The sequence below is a fragment of the Dendrobates tinctorius genome, unplaced genomic scaffold, assembly GCF_039654945.1.
Source record: "Dendrobates tinctorius isolate UK_male_01 unplaced genomic scaffold, ASM3965494v1 ptg000083l, whole genome shotgun sequence".
Lineage (NCBI taxonomy): Eukaryota > Metazoa > Chordata > Amphibia > Anura > Dendrobatidae > Dendrobates > Dendrobates tinctorius.
In genome coordinates this window covers 31397009-31418775 of record NW_027361751.1, presented here as the reverse complement: position 1 = coordinate 31418775, position 21767 = coordinate 31397009, and positions in this window count along the sequence as shown.

Genomic DNA, 21767 nt, shown 5'->3' with positions numbered 1-21767 from the left:
ATGTCCTGGTTAAAGGTGGCTACAGCACTACAGCACTACAGAAGTGGTCTGAAAGCAGGGAGGAGCTGTCCTACCGGAAGGTGACTTTGCCATTGAGTTCCACGTTACATACATGGGTATAAAGAAACAAAAAGAGAAACCGGTCAATCAAATCACTTATGCATAATCATGATAAGAGCCAAATGATAGAGATGGACACAGGAGCGTATTAAAAATTATATATACTTTTTATTAGATTCATAAAAACAGAAACAGAAATAAATACAAGTAAAAGCTGATAGATGAAATATGATAGATGAAAGTGACACATCCTAACAACAGTCACAATTTTTGGGATACGTGAAAAAAATAATCAATAATGCAAAGAGATTCGTGGTAACATGTATTTACATATACTGTAGATCCTGTGGGGCAATATAAAGTGCTTGTGCAATAAATAAAATTATTAAGATGTAAATGTTCAGAATACAATAAAGTGCCAAGGATAATAACCAATAAATGTGGTCACAGAGCTAAACATAAATAAATAAATCCAGCCACAAGAGACATATATGGAACATGCAATAGATGATGGTAGCCGATGAATATGTCAGAGACGAAGTATAAATAAATAAACCCCGATTTCAAAACAATTATGCAGAAATCAATAAATGTAACCCCAATGACTGACCTGATGGAGTATGTGGAAGAGGGTGGGCCATTGAGTGGGTTCCACATTACAAGCAACATGGGTAAGCAGTAACTAGATCTTTGACAGACATCTCTGTACAATTATCTACCTCCTTAACTGCACTAGCACTTTATTTTTGTATAACATTGACATTTGCTTGTAGTATCCTTATATGTGCACACGATCAGGAATGGCTCAGTATTTGCTCAGGATTTGATGCAGGTGAAATCTGCACCAAATCTGCATCTGGGGTCACTGGCAGGTCACCTGCATTTCTGATGCGTTTTTGATGCATTTTTTCATTGCATGCATTTTTTGTGTCACTTGAAATAAAGCTAATTGAAAGTTGGCTTCTGGGAAGGAAATAAAAAGTGATTTTCTTTATGCAGATATATTGGGGTATATTCCCATGGTCAGTAAACGCTGCAGGTTGGATGCTGCGTACATCCACAATGTCCAACCTGCAGCATCCAACTGTTACAGCATAGTGGATGGGATTTCAAGAAATCCCATGCCCACTATGCATGCACCAATGCCCGCGGCTCACCCGCAGAGACGGAAATGTGGCGCGTCTTTCCAGACCTCAGCATGTCAATTTATGTAGCTGTGTAAATTACCCATTCACTATCATTAGATGCGGTAAAATCACATTATCTTCCTAGTCACATGTGTATTAAGTGCGGGAACGCAGGTTACTACTTATGTGTATTAACTTAAATAATGGTGAATCTTGTGACACAGCCAGAAGTACAGACACAGGAAGTGGAGGAAAGCACAAGTGGTGTAGGGTCCCCCTATATTTGTTCACCAGCCAGGGTAAAGCAGACTACTGGGACTGGTATTTCAGGCTGGTAAGGATCCAATATCCATGAACCTTACCAGCTGTCATTGTTAGGACATGGTTAATGTCCTATTCTCACAGGGTTAACTTTTGCCGGGCTCTCTTTGGATCTGGGAGGGGTATTTATACTCACTCCAGACTAGCATTCTCTGTCAGCTATACTGTTATTCTGGCTGTGTGTCTGACCAACCCCCCTGGTGTGCGTGTATTCTGCATTGCTTGTTTGATTCTCGTGTATGACCCGGCCTGTTCCCTCACTCTGTATTCCGTCTCTCATTTTAGTACCATTGTCTTCTCCGGTTCTGACCTCCTGGCTTGGCTATTGTTACTCCGTTGCAGTTTGACCCTATTGTACCGTCCATTGCCCGTTCTGGTTTTCTGATCTATTGCTACGTCCTGACTATTCGCTCTGTCTAACCCTTTGGTACTGCCCTGCTATCTCGTGCCTTGACCCGGCTTGATCTGGTTTCTGTCTCTGTCTATGCCCCTTGGTAACATTGTCCTGTAGTTAACTTTCTAGGAGTCTCCCTGCAGCTCCTAGCTCTGTGGAGCTTAGGCCACGCCCCCAGCAGTCACGTGGTGCAGGTGCTGGAGCATGCATCGTCACCGCTGCTGCCTGCTCCACAGGTGTCTTTGAGCACTGTTTTTGTACTCAGGACACGCGCACTGGCTCAGTGAGAAAGTGCAGTGCGGTGTTCCTGACACCAGCCTTATAATACCAAGCTGCAGCAGTCTGCTTACCTTGGATGGTTAGCAAAAATGGTGGGATCCCCTCCAAAAAAAAATAGCTTTGAGTCCCCCTATTTTTGTTAACCAGCCAAGGAAAAATCAGACAGCTGTGGTCTGGTATTCTCAAGCTGATTAGGCCCATGGATTTTGTCCCTCATCAGCCTAAAAATAGAAGCTTGCAGCAACCCCACAAATGGCGCATCCAAAGATACGTCAATTATGGCACTTTGCCCGGCTCTTCCCACTTGCCCTGTAGTGGTAGCAAGTGGGGTAATATTTGTGGGGTTGATGTCACCTTTGTATTGTCCGGTGACATCAAGCCTACAGATTAGTAATGGAGAAGCGTCTATAAGACACATATCCATTATTAATCCTATAGTTACATTGTAAATAAAGACACAGACAGAATAAAGCCCTTTATTAGAAAGAAAACAAAACATATTTTTATTTAAAGGGAACCTGTCACCTCTTTTGGCTGCTATAAGATACGGCCACCGCATATTCCACCGACGCCATCGAACTCCTGTAAGAGAAATAAAATAAAAAAGCAACAGTATACCATACCTGTCTGCCGAAATCATATACATACTGTCCCACAATGAGTCCTTCTCTGCTACATTTAGATGCCTTTGGCTGAACGGTGGCATTATGCCACCATCCAGCCTGACACAGCAGAGCTTGAAGATGATGACCGGAGATGTCCGTGGCGGTCTCGTGCACTGTAGTTCTCGCGGTCAGCTGACCGTGAGAACTTGGCTAGTGACTGGAGATAACCCTGTCCCCGGAAGTCACGTGTTTGACAGTTCTCGCTGTCAGCTCAGCTTATTGCGAGAACTGCAGTGTATGCGAACTTCCGGCTGAAACAAGGAAAGACATTATTTAAAATTAGCACACATGCATAGTAAGCTTCGTTCGAGCACTTAATACGCATGTGACTAAGAAGATAATGCAGTTTTACCGTGTTCCTGCTGGGTGTCCCTTCTCCTAAGCCTCTTTGTCCCTTTGTTTGGACACAACTTTACTATATATATACACAATCTCTTTGCGTATGGTGTGACCGTGTTCCTTACAACACCACTGTGTATTCTTTGACTCCCCTATATGGCCACTGGGCTTAAGGATACTTTTTTATATATGTGGTCTGATACACTGGACATAGTTACATATTGGGTTCTTTTTGGGAGATGATCTATCTCTGTGGGAGGAGTTAGTGAGTAGAGTTGAGCGAAACGGGTCAGTCAAATTCAAAAGTCGCCGACTTTCGCTAAAGTCGGGTTTCGCCAATCGAAACCCGACCATAGCGTGAGGTCGGCCATACGGTCACCGACTCGAGCGCCAAAGTCGCATTTCCCATAATGCTTCCCGCGCCCTTTCTCAGCCAATGATCAAGGATGCACACTGTGGGCATCGCGATGACATGGGCAGCGGCCACCACCATCTTAGAGAAGGGCATTGCAGTGATTGGCTTGCTTTGTGTGGCATCACAGTGGCTACAAAAGCCCTGAAGGCCAACCGCCATCTTACTTCTGCCGATCTTAGCATAGGGAGAGGTTGCTGCTGCTCGTTCTCAATAGGGAGAGTGTTTAGGCAGGAAAGAAAAAAAAATCTGTGCTTCTGCTGATAGCGATTTTCACTGTACACTACAGTTAGTGTGCAGTGACGGGGAGGATTTTTTTGTGTGGTTATTTGGCTGCCTTATAAGGCTACCTGATTACTGCATTGCTGTGTGCACACTGCTGCGCAGACTGCTTTTTTCAAAGCAAAAATACTTTTATTCCTTTTTGCTGCACAGTTACCGAGCGTTCATTTTTTCACACACCGTATTGAGGTGTACGCTCCACACACACTACCGTGTACCGGCTGGTATCACGGACAAATACATGCTATATGTGTGTGACTCCGTAAAAAAATATACGGAGATGTACATTTTTCCAAACATACACCGTATAGAGGTGTCCGATCCTCAAACAATATTGTATATCTGCTGTTTGGATTACGGTCACATCTATACAGAGACAGCGTGTCTGTGTGACTCCGGAAAAAAATAGAGATTTAAAATTTTCCATACATACACTGTATAGAGCTGTCCGCTTCTCAAACAGTATCGTATATCTGCTGTCTGGATTACGGTCACGTCTATACAGAGACAGCGTGTGTGTGTGACTCCAGAAAAAAATAGAGATTTAAAATTTTCCATACATACACTGTATAGAGCTGTCCGCTTCTCAAACAGTATCATATATCTGCTGTTTGGATTACGGTCACATCAATACAGACACAACGTGTGTGTGAGACTCCGGAAATACATATACGGACATTTACATTTTTCCATACACTGTATAGAGCTGTCCACTTCTCAAACAGTATCGTATATCTGCTGTTCACATTACGGTCACATCTATACAGAGACAGCGTGTGTGTGTGACTCAGGAAATACATATACGGACATTTCCATTTTTCCATACACCATATAGAGCTGTCCGCCTCTCAAACAGTATCGTATATCTGCTGTTCACATTACGGTCACATCTATACAGAGACAGAGTGTGTGTGTGAGACTCCGTAAATACATACACGGACATTTCCATTTTTCCATTCACCGTGATTACGGTCACATCTATACAGAGACAGCATGTGTGTGCGTGAGACTCCGTAAATACATATATGGACATTTCCATTTTTCCATACACCATATAGAGCTGTCCGCTTCTCATACAGTACCGTATATCTGCTGGTTGTATTATGGTCAAATACATACTGGCAGAGCATCTGTGTGTGACTCCGGAAACAAATATACTGAGATTGACATTTTCCCCAAAAACGTATACAGCTGTACACTTCTGATACAGTACCGTATATCTGCTGATTGGATTACGGTCAAATACATACTGGGAGAGCGTCTGTGACTAAGGAAATATATACGGAGATTTAAATTTTTCCATACACCTTATACAGCTGTACGCTCCTCATACAGTACCATATCTCTGCTGGTATTTTTGGTACATTTTCCCAAACATGAGGAAGTATGGTGGAAGAGGCCGTGTACGTGGGCGGGGGGGGGCGCAGCTGGTACTGATGATGGTGGTGGTGCATCTGCTGGTTATGGCAAAAGCACAATAGCAGCTAAGGCAGGAGGTGTTGAGCCTGCGTCATCGTCTGGCACAAGAAGGCCTTTAAGGTTCCCTTTTCTGGGAGTAGGTAAACTGCTTTTAAAGCCGAAAGCAACAGGAACAGGTTTTGGCTTACATTGCTGAAACAGCCTCCAGCTCTATTGCCTCCTCTTCTGAAGTTTCAAAAACTGCCAGCACTGAGTCGTCAGTGCAGGCTTCCGGTCAGGGACAACACCTTCCCTTGTGTCCTTCACCCACACCAAAAGTGAAGGATGCGGCAGGTCACACTTCAGATTACTCCATGGAGCTCTTTTCACATACTATGCCTGTGTTATCAAGTCAAATCCTGAATTCCCCAGTCCAAAATTAATCTGACATGGAGTGCACTGATGCACAGCCACTGGTAGATGACTCTGCTGGTACATTGACCCAGAGCAATAGATTTGCCTTGCAGTCTAGTGAGCCAGAATCAGACCCTGATGAAACTCAGGTGCCCCTTCCTGCATACTATACCACCTTACACGGTGACACAGAGGAAGGTGCTGATGAAATTGAAGAGGAGGTGATGGATGACCCAGTTGTTGACCCGGATTGGCATCCATTGGGGTAAGAGGGTGCTGCTGGCAATAGCTCAGAAGAGGAGAAGGATCTGCAGCAGGCATCAACATCGCAGCAGCGGTTATCTGGCAGGCCCATAGCTGTACAAAAACTTGTTAAAAAAAAAAAGAGTTGCAGGACAGCTTGGCCAGATGGTCAAATTAGCACAGCCTGCAAGCCCTGAAAATTTATACCATAGTAGGAAGAGTGCATTGTGGCACTTTTTTGACCAAAATTCTATAGATGAGGCAAAGGTTATCTGTAAGAAGTGCGGAAGGACCGTTAGCCGAGTTAAAAATCTCTGAAATTTGAATACCAGTTGCATGCTTAGACATTTAACCACCATGCACTTGCAAGCGTGGACGGACTACAAAACCTCAGGTAGCACATGTGCACGTGCTCCGACTGAAGGTAGCCAGCAACGCTCCATCGCTTCCCCCTCTGAAAGCCCACCGGTAAGCACACCACCAGCAACAATTGTTGAGGTGTCATCACAAGGCCAAAGCAGTCAGGGAATCACAATGTTTTTGCAACGAAAGACTGAATCTGGGCCATCACCACCACCACCATCACCATCACAAACCCCCTCTCAGTCCGTCAGGTCCACCGCTAGTTCCCCCCTATGCAGCTCTCAAGTCCAGCTCACCCTACCAGACACTCTGAGTAGGACAAGAAAGTACTCATCCTCTCATCTGCGTACACTGGCTTTGAACGCCTACATTGCCAAACTGATCTAATTAGAGATGATGCCCTTCCGTTTGGTTGAAAGCGAAGCGTTCTGAGAGCTCATGGCCTACGCTGTCCCACGCTATGACCTACCCAGTCGGCACTTCTTTTCTCCAAAAGCTATCCCTGCCCTCCACCTGCATGTGAAAGAACGCATTGTCCATGCACTCAAACAATCAGTGAGTGGAAAGGTGCACCTCACAACAGATGCATGGGCCAGTAGGCATGACCAGGGCCATTACATGTCCATCACTGCACACTGGGTTAATGTGGTGGATGCAGGCTCCACAGGGGAGAGCGGTGGTTGAACAGTGCTGCCTAGCCCACGATATAGGAAACAGTTGGCTGTAGGCGTTCGACCCTCCTCCTCCTCCTCCAGAAGCAAAAGCTCATCCACAGAGTGCAGTCGCACGAGCACTCCATCCGCAGCTGCCAGTGTTGCACAGGAGGTGTCCCACGATCGAACAGCTAGTGGTAAGTGGCAGCAGGCTGTTTTAAAGATGTTGTCTTTGGGTGACAACAGACACACTGCGGAGGTACTGGCCCACTATTTGCAGCGACAAACTGAACATGGCTGGGCAGTCTACATCTTGAGCCAGGCAAGGTAGTCAGTGATAATAGCCAGAATTTTGTGGCAGCCATAGCCCTTGCAAAACTCAGACACATACCTTGCCTGGCTCACACCTTGAACCAGGTGGTGCAGTGCATCTTAAATAATTATCTGGAGATAACAGCTCTGCTCCATAAGGTGCGAAGACTGTGCTTGCACATCCGTCACTCGCCCGTAGACTCCCGTCGTATGCAGAAGCTGCAGTGATTGCTCCACCTCCCCAAGCACCGCCTAACCATAGATGTTGCAACAAGGTGGAACTCCACCATGCACATGGTTGAGAGGCTGTGTGAACAGAGGCAGGCTGTAATGCATTTGTGGGAGGATACACGGGCAGGCAGTTTGAGGGCAGACATGGAGTTGTCGGGTGTGCTGTGGTCAAAGCTGAAAGACCTCTGTAAAGTCCTTCAGTGTTTTAAGGAATGCACACGGCTGGTAAGCGCAGATGACGCCATCATAAGCATGAGCATATCACTTATGCATCTGCTCATGCAAACTTTGACGCACATTAAGGATCAGGCGTGTGCAGCAGAGGAGGAGGAAGAGGAGGAAGGAAGCCTTGATGACAGTCAGCCATTTTCAATGAGGGCAACTGACCTGGACGAGATGGAGGAAGAAGAGGAAGAGAAGGATGATTATTTTGGGGAAGAGGATGCTTCTCAGGGGGCAAGAGAAAATGTTGGTGTGCCAAGGTCAGGTACAGGGTTTGTGCGTGACTGGAGGGATGTGGATTTGCCAGAAAGTGCTCCTCCACCCACCACTGGCAGTGCATCATTGACACCTGGAACATTGGCCCACATGTATGATTATGCCTTGCGGATCCTAAAAAGGGACCCCCGCATAGGCAAAATGATGAAGGATGATGACTAGTGTTGAGCATTCCGATACCGCAAGTATCGGGTATCGGCCGATACTTGCTGTATCGGAATTCCGATACCGACTTCCGATATTTTTTCAATATCGGAATTCGGCATCGGAATCGGAAGTTCAGTTGATTGACGGCCTGACGTCATCATGATGCGCGGTGTGTGCGCATCATGATGCGCCGTCATTTCGGGCCTTCCGGGGGTCTCTGCCGGCCTGCCGGGGGGCTGTGCCGGCCTGCCGGGGGGCTGTGTGGACTGCCCGGGGTCTGTGCCGGCCTGCCGGGGGGCTGTGCCGGCCTGCCGGGGGGCTGTGCACCCTGTGGGGGTCTGTACCGGCCTGCCGGGGGGCTGTGCCGGCCTGCCGGGGGGCTGTGCTGATGTCCGGGGGTCTGTGCAAGCATCGTCCGATGGGACTACAAGTCCCATCGGGCGATGCCTGCTACCATGACAGTGATTGACACATTAGCCAATGATGGGACAGTAGTAGTCCCATCATCCGGCTAATGTGTTAAATGTTAAAAAAAAAAAAAAAAAATACTACATGCATGCTACATACATACTACATGCATGCTACATACATACTACATATATACTACATAAATACTACATACATGCTACATACATACTGCATACTACATACATACTACATACATACTACATACATACTACATACATACTACATACATACTGCATGCTACATACATACTACATACATACATACTACATACTACATACATACTACATATATACTACATACATACTACATACATGCTACATACATGCTGCATGCTACATACATACTACATACATACTACATGCATGCTACATACATACTACATATATACTACATACATACTACATACATGCTACATACATACTGCATGCTACATACATACTACATATATACTACATACATACTACATACATGCTGCATGCTACATACATACTACATACATACTACATACATGCTACATGCATGCTACATACATACTACATATATACTACATGCATGCTACATACATACTACATGCTACATACATACTACATATATACTACATACATACTACATACATGCTACATACATGCTACATACATACTGCATGCTACATACATGCTACATACATACTACATACATACTACATGCATGCTACATACATACTACATGCATGCTACATACATACTACATGCATGCTACATACATACCACATACATACTACATGCTACATACATACCACATATATACTACATACATACAATACATTCATACAATACATACATAGACATACAGTACATATAACATAGAGTAACATACTTACCAATACTTGTCACATTGTTCCCCGAAGCCATTGTCTATTCCGGGATAAATATTAACATAACAAACCACAAAAATACTCACCCACGATCCGAAGCAGTCCACGAGTGTGTCCCATGATGATCTTGGGTAGAGAACTGCAGCATCAGATGATGCTGCCGTTCTCTACGGGCTGCAGGAATCCAATGACGGAAGGTAGGTATCCTTCCGCACTGTATTCCTCCGCCACTTAAAAAAAAAAAGTCCCTAGTCTCACTTTATGCCATTGCTGTGTGGGAATTTCCCACACAGCAATGGCATAAAGTGAGACTAGGGACTTTTTTTTTTTAAGTGGCGGAGGAATACAGTGCGGAAGGATACCTACCTTCCGTCATTGGATTCCTGCAGCCCGTAGAGAACGGCAGCATCATCTGATGCTGCAGTTCTCTACCCAAGATCGTCGTGGGACACACTCGTGGACTGCTTCGGATCGTGGGTGAGTATTTTTGTGGTTTGTTATGTTAATATTTATCCCGGAAAAGACAATGGCTTCGGGGAACAATGTGACAAGTATTGGTAAGTATGTTACTCTATGTTATATGTACTGTATGTCTATGTATGTATTGTATGAATGTATTGTATGTATGTAGTATATATGTGGTATGCATGTAGTATGTATGTAGTATGTATGTAGCATGCATGTAGTATGTATGTAGCATGCATGTAGTATGTATGTAGTATGTATGTAGTATGTATGTAGTATGTATGTAGTATATATGTAGTATGTAGTATGAATGTAGTATATATGTAGTATGTATGTAGCATGTAGTATGTAGCATGCATGTAGTATATATGTAGTATGTATGTAGCATGTAGTATGTATGTAGCATGCATGTAGTATATATGTAGTATGTAGTATGTATGTAGCATGCATGTAGTATATATGTAGTATGTAGCATGTAGTATGTATGTAGCATGCATGTAGTATGTAGCATGTAGTATGTATGTAGCATGCATGTAGTATATATGTGTTATGTATGTAGCATGTAGCATGCATGTAGTATGTATGTAGTATATATGTGGTATGTATGTAGCATGCAGTATGTATGTAGCATGCATGTAGTATATATGTAGTATGTATGTTGCATGTAGTATTTATGTAGTATGAATGTAGCATGTATGTAGTATGTAGTATGAATGTAGCATGTATGTAGTATGCATGTTGTATGTATGTAGCATGTAATTTTTTTTTTTTTTTTTTTTTACATTTAACACATTAGCCGGATGATGGGACTACTACTGTCCCATCATTGGCTAATGTGTCAATCACTGTCATGGTAGCAGGCATCGCCCGATGGGACTTGTAGTCCCATCGGACGATGCCTGCACAGACCCCCGGAGCCTGCACAGACCACCGGCAGGCCGGCACAGCCCCCCGGCAGGCCGGCACAGCCCCCCGGCAGGCCGGCACAGCCCCCCGGAGCCTGCACAGCCCCCCGGCAGGCCGGCACAGCCCCCCGGCAGGCCGGCACAGCCCCCCGGCAGGCCGGCACAGCCCCCCGGAGCCTGCACAGACCACCGGCAGGCCGGCACAGACCACCGGAGCCTGCACAGACCCCCTGGCAGGCCGGCACAGCCCCCCGAAAGGCCCGTACAGACCCCAGAGAGGCTGTACAAGGGCAGGAAAGGGTTTTTCTTATTCCGATACCGGAAGTCCCATAGACTTGAATGGGACTTCCGGTATCGGAATCGGCGATACCGATACTTTTTTTAAAGATCGGCCGATACCATCCGATACGATACTTTGAAGTATCGGACGGTATCGCTCAACTCTAATGATGACTACCGGTTGGCCAGCATCCTCGATCCACGCTATAAAGGCAAATTACAGAACATCATGCCACAGGAGAACCTAGAGATAATATTGGCTAACAAGCAAGCAACTCTGGTAAACCGTTTGCTGGAGGCATTCCCAGCACACAGCAGCGGTGCTGGTTCTCCCACGAGCCGTAGAGGGCAAAATGGAAGAGGTGTTCATGGTGCACACAGCCGAAATGGCGTTGGAGACAGGGGTTTCATGACCATGTTGTGGACTGATTTCTCAAGTACCGCTCACACGACTGGTAATACTGAATCGATTGCAAGAAACAGGAGACAGCAGTTGTCAACTATGGTTACAAACTACTTCTCCCATATCGATGTTCTCCCTCACAGGTCATTCCCCTTTGACTATTGGGCCTGTAAACTTGACACCTGGCCTGAATTGGCACAATATGCCTTACAGGAGCTTGCTTGCCCTGCTGGTAGTGTGCTATCTGAAAGAGTCTTCAGTGCTGCTGGATCAATCCTGACAGAAAAAAGGACTCATCTGTCGACCTAAAGTGTTGATGATCTAACCTTCATTAAAATGAACCATGCATGGGTTTCAAAGTATTTTGTCCCACCTTTCCCTGATGACACATAGGTTGCAAGAAAAAGGGCTCGCTTTTGTCCTCCTCTTCCTCAGACTTCTCCACTTCCTACATTTGCAGCTGCTGAATGTCCAGCCTACACATAAACATATGCCATTTTTTAAGCCTCCCTAACTGGGCTGCCCCTGTTATGAATGAGTCACCGAGGAGGAAAAAAGCAACACACGCTAAGTCTCAGAAAACCAGAGAGGTTGGTAACTATGCAGACTGCAGAGCCCTGTGTTGTGAGTTCATTTTCCCCTTCACTACTGAGGCCCGATGAACTCCCTCTTCTGGTAAAGAAAGGTAGTGAGCCTGATTATCAAACACCTGAGCCTAATGATGATGACTGGCTGAGTGGAGTTACTGACTGGATATAAGGCCGCCGACGCCCTTCTGCCCTGCGGGTGATTTCTCTGTGGGATCCTTGGAGACCAGTCTGAATTCCTGCTCTTCTAAAGCTAAGTTTTCTGCTCGGCTTTTTGCATTTGTGCTTTGACTTTGTTTTGCTTTGTTTTTCTGGATTTCTGCCATTCCCTGCTGGGGCGAGCTGAATTCCTTTAGCTCTGTATTCTGAAAATACCTGAGTGCTGATTTAGTTTTTGAAGCCTAGCTGCTTCAGGGTCTTTTTCCATATCAGCTTGTTGGCTTATGTTTTTGATAGGGTTTTGGCAGATTGCAGACAGCAACCTTCCTTTCCTGTTCTGTTTAGTTAGCTTGGGCCCCATCGTTTGCTCAGCCTATCTTTCTATCTGTGTGAGTGTATTTTCATCTTGCTTCACCGTCATTATATGTTGGGGGCTGTCTTTTACTTTGGGGTCTGCTCTGGGGCAGTTTAGATTTCCTTTTCTGTCTTTAGGCTATTTAGCTCTCTGGCTGTGATCGAGGGGTCTAGGGCACCGTAGGAACCCCCCACGGCTACTGCTAGTTGTGTTTATAGGTTCAGCAGTCTGCAATCTGATAGTTGCCAACTTCTCTGGTTTTCTGGACGTAGCTTCTATTTTTGTGTCTGCCTCCTACGGTGACTCAATCATAACAGAATCACCCGCCGTACCGCAGATCATAGGGTACTCAATAGCAGGAAAGAATTGTAGAAAAAAAAAAAAGTGTGTATATTTTTTCCTCTATATCTCTGAGGCCGTAGGGGGAATTTTTTTTTCTCTCAATGGAGATAAAGCAATTGTCTGATCGTGTGGAGCAGCTCGCTGCGGAAGTGCGGAGAATTTCCGCCTACCTTGCTCATTCACATGCTGCTGAACCAAAGATTCCTACACCTGATGTATTTTTTGGGGATGGGTCTAAATTTTTGAATTTCAAAAATAATTGTAAATTATTTTTTGCCTTGAAGCCTAACTCGTCAGGGAGCTCCGCGCAGCTGGTTAAAATTGTCATCTCTTTGCTGCGTGGCGATCCCCAGGATTGTGCGTTTTCTTTGAAACCAGATGATCCTATTCTGACTAATGTGAACGCATTTTTTCAAGCCTTGGGGTTATTGTATGACGAACCTAATGCCATTGATCAGGCTGAAAAGAACCTGCTGGCATTGAACCAGGGTCGAGATTCTGCAGAATTGTACTGTCAAAAATTCCAAAAATGGGCAGTACTTACTACCTGGAATGATAATGCCTTGGCTGCTTTCTTTCGGAAGGGGTTGTCAGAAGCCGTAAAAGATACTATGGTGGGATTTCCTGTTCCCTCTGGTCTTGACGATTCTATGTCATTAGCTATTCAGGTTGATCGGCGTTTGCGCGAACGCAAAACCGCACGAGAGGTGTTGCCACCTGTTGAACAAATGTCTGAACCTATGCAATGTGATAGAGTTTTGTCCAGAGAGCAGCGTCAGGAGTTCAGAAGGCGTAATAAGTTGTGTTTTTACTGTGGAGATGCCTTGCATATTATTTCTGTCTGTCCTAAACGAGAGAAACGCTTTGCACACACGTTTTCTGTTGGTGGTGTTCAACCTAAGTTTCTTCTGGCTATTACTCTGATCTGCTCCCTGTCCACATTTTCCGCCAAGGCTTTTGTGGATTCGGGAGCAGCCCTAAACCTAATGGACTTGGATTTTGCTAAACGTTGTGGATTTCCGATGACACCTCTGCAGACGCCTATCCCTTTGAGGGGGATTGATGCTACTCCTTTGGCTAAAAATAAACCTCAGTTTTGGACCCAGGTGGTAATGCGGGTTGCCCCAGACCATCAAGAAAATTGCAGATTTTTGGTGTTGCATAATCTGCATGATACTATTGTTCTGGCGTTTCCCTGGTTATAAATTCATAATCCAGTTTTGGATTGGAAATCTGTGTCTGTGGTGAGTTGGGGTTGTCGGTGTGCCTTTAGTGAGGCTCCGGTGTTTTCCACCTCTCCTCAGTCGCATGATGTTCCTGATTATTTGGCGGACTTTTATGATGTATTTAGTGAGAATGAGTCTGCATCTCTGCCTCCTCATAGGAGTTATGACTGTGCAATTGAACTGAGCCCGGGGTGTAAATTTCCCAAGGGTCGGCTCTTCAATTTATCTGTACCCGAGCATGAGGCTATGCGATCCTATATTAAGGAGGCGTTGGAGAAGGGTCATATTAGACCATCCTCGTCACCCTTAGGTGCCAGTATTTTTTTTGTAGCCAAAAAGGATGGATCATTAAGACCTTGTATTGATTATCGTGCCCTCAACAAAATTACTGTTAAATATCAGTATCCGTTACCCCTGATTTCTGATCTATTCTCCAGAGTTAAAGGTGCTTGCTGGTTTACCAAGCTTGACCTCAGGGGGCGTATAATCTTATTCGCATTAAGCATGAGGATGAATGGAAGACGGTGTTTAATTCTCCGGAGGGACACTTTGAGTACCTGGTGATGCCTTTTGGGCTCACTAATGCCCCTTCTGTCTTCCAGTGCTTCATGAACAATATTTGCCGAGATTTTGTCGATAAATTTTTGATTATCTATCTGGATGATATTTTGATCTTCTCCAAGGATTGGGATTCTCATGTGGAACATATTCGGACTGTGTTCCGGATCTTGAGGGAGAATTCCCTGTATGTCAAAGGATCTAAATGCCTTTTTGGAGTACAGAGGATTTCTTTTTTGGGATTTATTTTGTCCCCGTCAACTATTTAAATGGACCCGGCCAAGGTACAGGCCATTTACGATTGTGTTCAGCCCACTTCTTTGAAGGCCCTCCAGAAGTTTTTGGGTTTTGCTAATTTTTATCGGAAATTTATAGCAAAATTTTCTAGTATTGCCAAGCCATTGACTGATTTGACTAAGAAGGGTGCTGATGTGTTAAATTGGTCTCCTGAGGCTGTTTCTTCCTTTCAGGAGCTGAAGCGAAGATTCACCTCCGCCCCGGTTTTGCGGCAACCTGATGTCTCACTTCTGTTCCAGGTAGAGGTGGATGCTTCTGAGATTGGTGCAGGAGCTGTTTTGTCCCAAAAGGATCCTGTAACATCTAAAATGAATCCCTGTGCTTTCTTTTCCCGAAAGTTCTCTCCATCTGAACGTAACTATGATGTGGGGAATCGGGAACTGTTGGCCATGAAATGGGCATTTGAGGAGTGGAGACATTGGTTGGAGGGAGCTAAGCATCAAGTCGTGGTCCTCACTGACCACAAGAATTTGATTTACCTAGAGTCGGCTAGGCACTTGAACCCTAGACAGGCTAGGTGGGCCTTGTTTTTTACACGTTTTGATTTTGTGGTTTCTTTTCTTCCTGGAACTAAGAATGTCAAGGCAGACGCCCTCTCTAGGAGCTTCTTTGCTGATTCTCCTGTGATGACCAAGCCTGCTACCATCTTAGGCGAAGGGGTAGTTCTTTCTGCCATCTCGCCCGATTTGAGACGTGCTCTGGAAGAGTTCCAGGAGGACAAACCTGAGCGTTGTCCCAGTGGAAAGTTGTATGTTCCTGACCAGTGGAAGAAGAGAGTGATGTCTGAAGTTCATTGCTCTGCTTTGGCTGGTCATCCAGGTATTTTTGGTACTAGAGATCTGGTGAGTCGGTCTTTTTGGTGGCCCTCCTTGTCTCGTGATGTCAGGAATTTTGTGCAGTCCTGTGGGACGTGCTCCCGGTCTAAATCGTGTTCTCGCTCTAGTGGGTTGTTGATGCCTTTGCCTGTCCCCAAGAGGCCATGGACCCATATTTCAATGGATTTCATCTCTGATATGCCTGTCTCTCAAAGGATGACTGTTATTTGGGTGATTTGTGATAGGTTCTCTAAGATGGTTCATCTTGTACCACTCCCTAAGTTGCCGTCTTCCTCTGAGTTGGTGCCCCTGTTTTTGCAACAGGTGGTTCGCTTGCACGGGATTCCTGAGAACATTGTATCTGACAGAGGAGTTCAGTTTGTGTCTAGATTTTGGAGAACTTTCTGTTCCAAGCTGGGAATTCAGTTGTCCTTCTCCTCTGCTTTTCACCCTCAGACCAATGGGCAGACAGAGAGAACAAACCAGACCTTGGAGTCATATTTGAGATGTTTTATTTCTGCTGATCAGGATGATTTGGTTTCATTTTTGCCCTTGGCCAAATTTGCTTTAAATAATAGAGCTAGTTCTGCCACTTTGATGTCACCTTTTTTTTGTAACTTTGGGTTTCATCCTCGATTTTCTTCAGGGCAGGTGGAGCCCTCTGCCTGCCCAGGTGTTGACACTGTGGTGGAGAGAATGCACCAGATCTGGGACCAAGTGGTGGATAAGTTATCTCTCTCCCAGGAAAAGGCCCAGCTGTTTTCCAACCGACATAGGACCATTGGTCCCCAGTTTAAGGTTGGTGATATGGTGTGGTTATCATCAAAAAAGTATTGCTATGAAGGTGGCTTCTCCTAAGTTTAAGCCTAGATTTATTGGACCTTACAAGATTTTGGAGATTATTAATCCGGTCTCTTTTCATTTGGCTCTTCCTGTCACATTTAAAATCCATAATGTGTACCATAAATCTTTGTTGAAGAGGTTTGTTGAACCTATTGTTCCGGGGGTGGCACCTCCAGACACTGTATTGGTTGAAGGTAACATGGAATATGAGGTAGAGAAAGTACTGGATTCCCGTCTGGCTAGATGGAGACTCCAGTATTTGGTTAAGTGGAAGGGTTATGGTCAGGAGGATAATTCCTGGGTCTCTGCCTCTGATATTCATGCCAAAAGATTGGTGCGTGCCTTTCATCGGGCTCACCCAGATCGCCCTGGTGGCATGGATGAGGGTTCGGTGACCCCTCCTCAAGGGGGAGGTACTGTTGTGAGTTCATTTTCCCCTTCACTACTGAGGCCCGATGAACTCCCTCTTCTGGTAAAGAAAGGTAGTGAGCCTGATTATCAAACACCTGAGCCTAATGATGATGACTGGCTGAGTGGAGATACTGACTGGATATAAGGCCGCCGACACCCTTCTGCCCTGCGGGTGATTTCTCTGTGGGATCCTTGGAGACCAGTCTGAATTCCTGCTCTTCTAAAGCTAAGTTTTCTGCTCGGCTTTTTGCATTTGTGCTTTGACTTTGTTTTGCTTTGTTTTTCTGGATTTCTGCCATTCCCTGCTGGGGTGAGCTGAATTCCTTTAGCTCTGTCTTCTGAAAATACCTGAGTGCTGATTTAGTTTTTGAAGCCTAGCTGCTTCAGGGTCTTTTTCTATATCAGCTTGTTGGCTTATGTTTTTGATAGGGTTTTGGCAGATTGCAGACAGCAACCTTCCTTTCCTGTTCTGTTTAGTTAGCTTGGGCCCCATCGTTTGCTCAGCCTATCTTTCTATCTGTGTGAGTGTTTTTTCATCTTGCTTCACCGTCATTATATGTTGGGGGCTGTCTTTTACTTTGGGGTCTGCTCTGGGGCAATTTAGATTTCCTTTTCTGTCTTTAGGCTATTTAGCTCTCCGACTGTGATCGAGGGGTCTAGGGCACCGTAGGAACCCCCCATGGCTACTGCTAGTTGTGTTTATAGGTTCAGGGGTCTGCAATCTGATAGTTGCCAACTTCTCTGGTTTTCTGGACGTAGCTTCTATTTTTGTGTCTGCCTCCTACGGTGACTCAATCATAACAGCCCTGATCTTAACACACAACTTGAAGCAGATGTGGAGCGTGCCTACGGTGGTCCTGGATGCCTCATCACAACCGGAGAGCTAAATAAGCCTAAAGTAAGAAAAGAGGAAAACTAACTCCCCAGAGCAGACCCCAAAGGGAAAGACAGCCCCCCACATGTATTGACGGTGAAGCAAGATGAAAACACAAACAAAGGCAGAAAAATAGGCTGAGCAAACGATGGGGCCAAACTAACTTGAAAGGACAGGAAAGGAAAGATACTGGCTGCAATCTGCCAAAAAACCCAACCAAAAATAATGTCCAACGCTTCTGATAACAAAATTAACCCTGAAGTCACTAGACTTCTCCCACTATATCAGTACTCTGGAATATTCTGAGACAGAGCAAAAAGAGTCCAATCTAATAAAGGACAAAAAGGCAAATTGGCAAATACAGATAAATAAGAGTGGAAATTCAGCACAGCCCAGCCGGGCTGGCTGACCACACAAAAACTAACAAGAGCAAGTGTGAACATTAGCAAAAAACAAACTTAACTTGAGATGACTGGAGCAGAGCTGAAGTCCAAGACCTGAGAAACAGACTGAATCACCATCAACAGGATAGGGCGTTGGCTGTCTTATATCCAGTCTGATACACCAGATATCCAATCACTATCCTCCTCGTCAGGTGGCAGACCATTACCAATTAAACTAACCTCACTACCTCCTGTCACTACCAGAGGGAGAACGGAAGGAGAACTCCCAGTTGTTAGAGCAGAAAATGAGATCATAACATGCCCCCCCAGGACCGGGGTCACCACCTGGAACACCCGGGCAAGTGGCGTTGCCCTGAACCGGTGGGTGGGCCCATTCTTGGGCGACGGCACTGGCACAGGGCTCCTCATAGTACAATAAAGTGTCTCTGACAGTGGGGGGCCCACTCGCCGTCAGACACACCGGCGTACCATGAGGGGCCCAGTGCCTGTACCGCCGCCCACGAGTGGGCCCCCCCTGCTTTCTCAGGGCCCAAGCACTTGCAAGACTTACCTCTCCCTGCTCCACCGCTGTGTAGTCTGGGCAGTTAAATCCTTCACAGGAAGGGGACTACAAATTTGGTGAACTGATCGCTGATGGTTAAGACGTAGCTATGGACTGTCCTGCTGGGCTCTACCCTCAGATGATCAATGGCTACCATTTGTTATGGACGTCAACTCACAATGAGATGCAGTGGTGCTTTATGATCAGCTTTCACAGTTTTCCTAGTCACAGACGTGTGACATTCCTGCCACCATTTTTAAATGTCTCCTCTCATGCCAATCCAATAGAATCGCCTATGGCCTGTGGCTTCTGTCTTTTGCACTCCAAAGTGAACAGACAGATCATGATAGGCAGTAAGGACCATGTCTACATCTCTCCCTGTGATCACAATTTGATGGAGATGAGTAACGTTGATGGGATCCACGCTACTGCGATACAGCAACCCTTTCTTCACAAAGAACCGTTTTACAGTCTCCACAGACAAAGTAATTGAGGGTCACCATCGCCTCTGCGAATTCTCCTGGGAGGTTTTCCCATGATTAGTAATTCCCAAATTTCTGCACTCACTCCACTATCCGCATGTATTTGTATCCATCTAGTTTCCTGTAACAGAGAGTCTGGACTGGCTTACTGAGACTGAAATATATACGAAGATTTAAAAGTACCCAAACACTGTATACTGGTGTACGCTTCGAATACATTTCACTTTTTCTACTTTTTATATTATGGTGTAATCCATGCTGAGCCTGTGAGAGTTTGTGTCTGACTCTGGTAAACTATAAGGAAATTTAAAATGACCCCAACACTGTATGCAGCTGTACAGTTGTAACACATTACCCTTTTCTGACTTTTTCTATTCTTGTCTAATCCATACTGAGCCTGTGAGCGTCTTTGTCTGACTCCGGAAATATAGACGGAGATTTACAATAACCCCTAGACTGGATACACCTGGTATCTGCTGATACAGTACCTTTTTTCAACATTTTGGATTATGGTTAAATCCATACTGACTGAGTGAGCGTCTGAGGGTGACTCCTGAAATCCAGTGGTTGGACAAAATAATGGAAACACCTGGAAACATGCACAAAAGTTAGTTTAATATGGTGTATGTTCACCTTTATCGGTGATTACAACCTCAATTATCCGAGGTATGGATTCATACAAGGTGTGAATTGTTTCCAAAGGAATTGTAGCCCATTCTTCTGTTAAAACACACTCCGGTTCTTTGAGCGACGATGGTGGCGGAAATCGACGTCTAACTTGAATCTCTAAAATCGGCCATAAATGCTCAATAATGTTGAGGTCTGGGGATTGTGGGGGCCAGATGAGATGCTCAACTTCTTTACAGTGTTCCTCATGCCATGCTTTAACAATTCTAGAAGTATGAATTGGTGCATTATCATCCTGAAAGATGGCATTCCCCTCCGGGAACAGTGCTTGAACCATAGGATGCACTTGGCTGGCTAAATAATCGCGGCTGTTAATTCTTCCAAGAAGGGATATCATTGGCCCAGCGGATCTCCACGAAATAGCACCCCAGATCATCACAGAACCTCCTCCATGTTTTACGGTTGGGAGAAGGCAGTCTGGATGGAATGCTTCTTTCTGCTGTCTCCAAACGTACACTCGGCCGGAAGGCAGAAATAGGGTAAACGATGATTCGTCTGAGAATATCACATACTTCCACTGCTCAAGGAACCTATTCTCGAGGTTTCTACACCACTCTAAAAGCTTGGAAATATTTGTCATTGAGAGCAGCGTTTTTAAAATTGCAGCTCTTCCATGGAATCCAGATTTGTGCAGCTCCCGACGAACATTTTTCGGGAAACTGTGTTCTGTAGGTGTTCTTTGAGGTCAGCATTGATTTTTGGAGCTGTGGTCTTGAGGTCCTCTCTCACAATTCGCTTTAGAGTCCGACAGTCTCTCTCAGTCAACTTCGACTTTCGGCCGGACCGGTGTTTTGCTGCGGACGTTTTGCTTTCTCTTTCAAACAAAGTCATTACTTTGGAGACAGTACCTCTTGACACGCCAAGCATACGGGCACTTTCTGTTACACTAGCGCTTGCCATACAAGCATCAACAATTTGGCCTCTTTGAAAATCAGAGAGGTCTGCCATTGGTATCAGGTTTTAATCAATGTTCTTATAATTATGCAAAACAAACAGTTAATTTGCATACACATATCACAAATAATCAACTACAAAACATTACCATATTTCACGGTTTGCATGTTTATAACATGCTCGAAGATTATGATGCCAAAACGTTAGGTGGTTGCATTATTTTGTCCAACCCCTGTATATACGGAGTGTGTCTAAAAGCCCTCACCGCCGACCGCCATTTTTCTTCTGCCCATCTTTACAGTAGGGAGAGGTTGCTGACGCTGTTTATCATTTGGGAGACACTTAGGCCTGTAAACAGAAGTTCTTATGTGCTTGTGCTGAACGCAATTGTTGCGTACAGTTCATGTGCAGTGACAGGGAATGATTTTCCCTGAAGAAAGCCATTTTTTACTGCTTTTTATATTCTGGTCTAATGCATACAGAGTCAATGAGAGTCTGTTTCTGACTGTTAAATATTATTAGTTATGGACTTATATTAGTTATGGATTTATCTATTAGTTATGGAGTTGTATTCTTATCACACTCAGTTCTGTACGGGACATTGCCTTCCATTGACACTGCATGTGCTATTTTAGCAAGTGGTAAATGTCAGCTCCACTACATATTTAAGTTTAGCTTGAGGTAAATATCAAACTCCATATATACCGAGATCACGTGCTTCAAGAGACGTATATAATTCATGGCTAACTGTAGAGGTCGCTCGATCCTTCCCTCACCATCA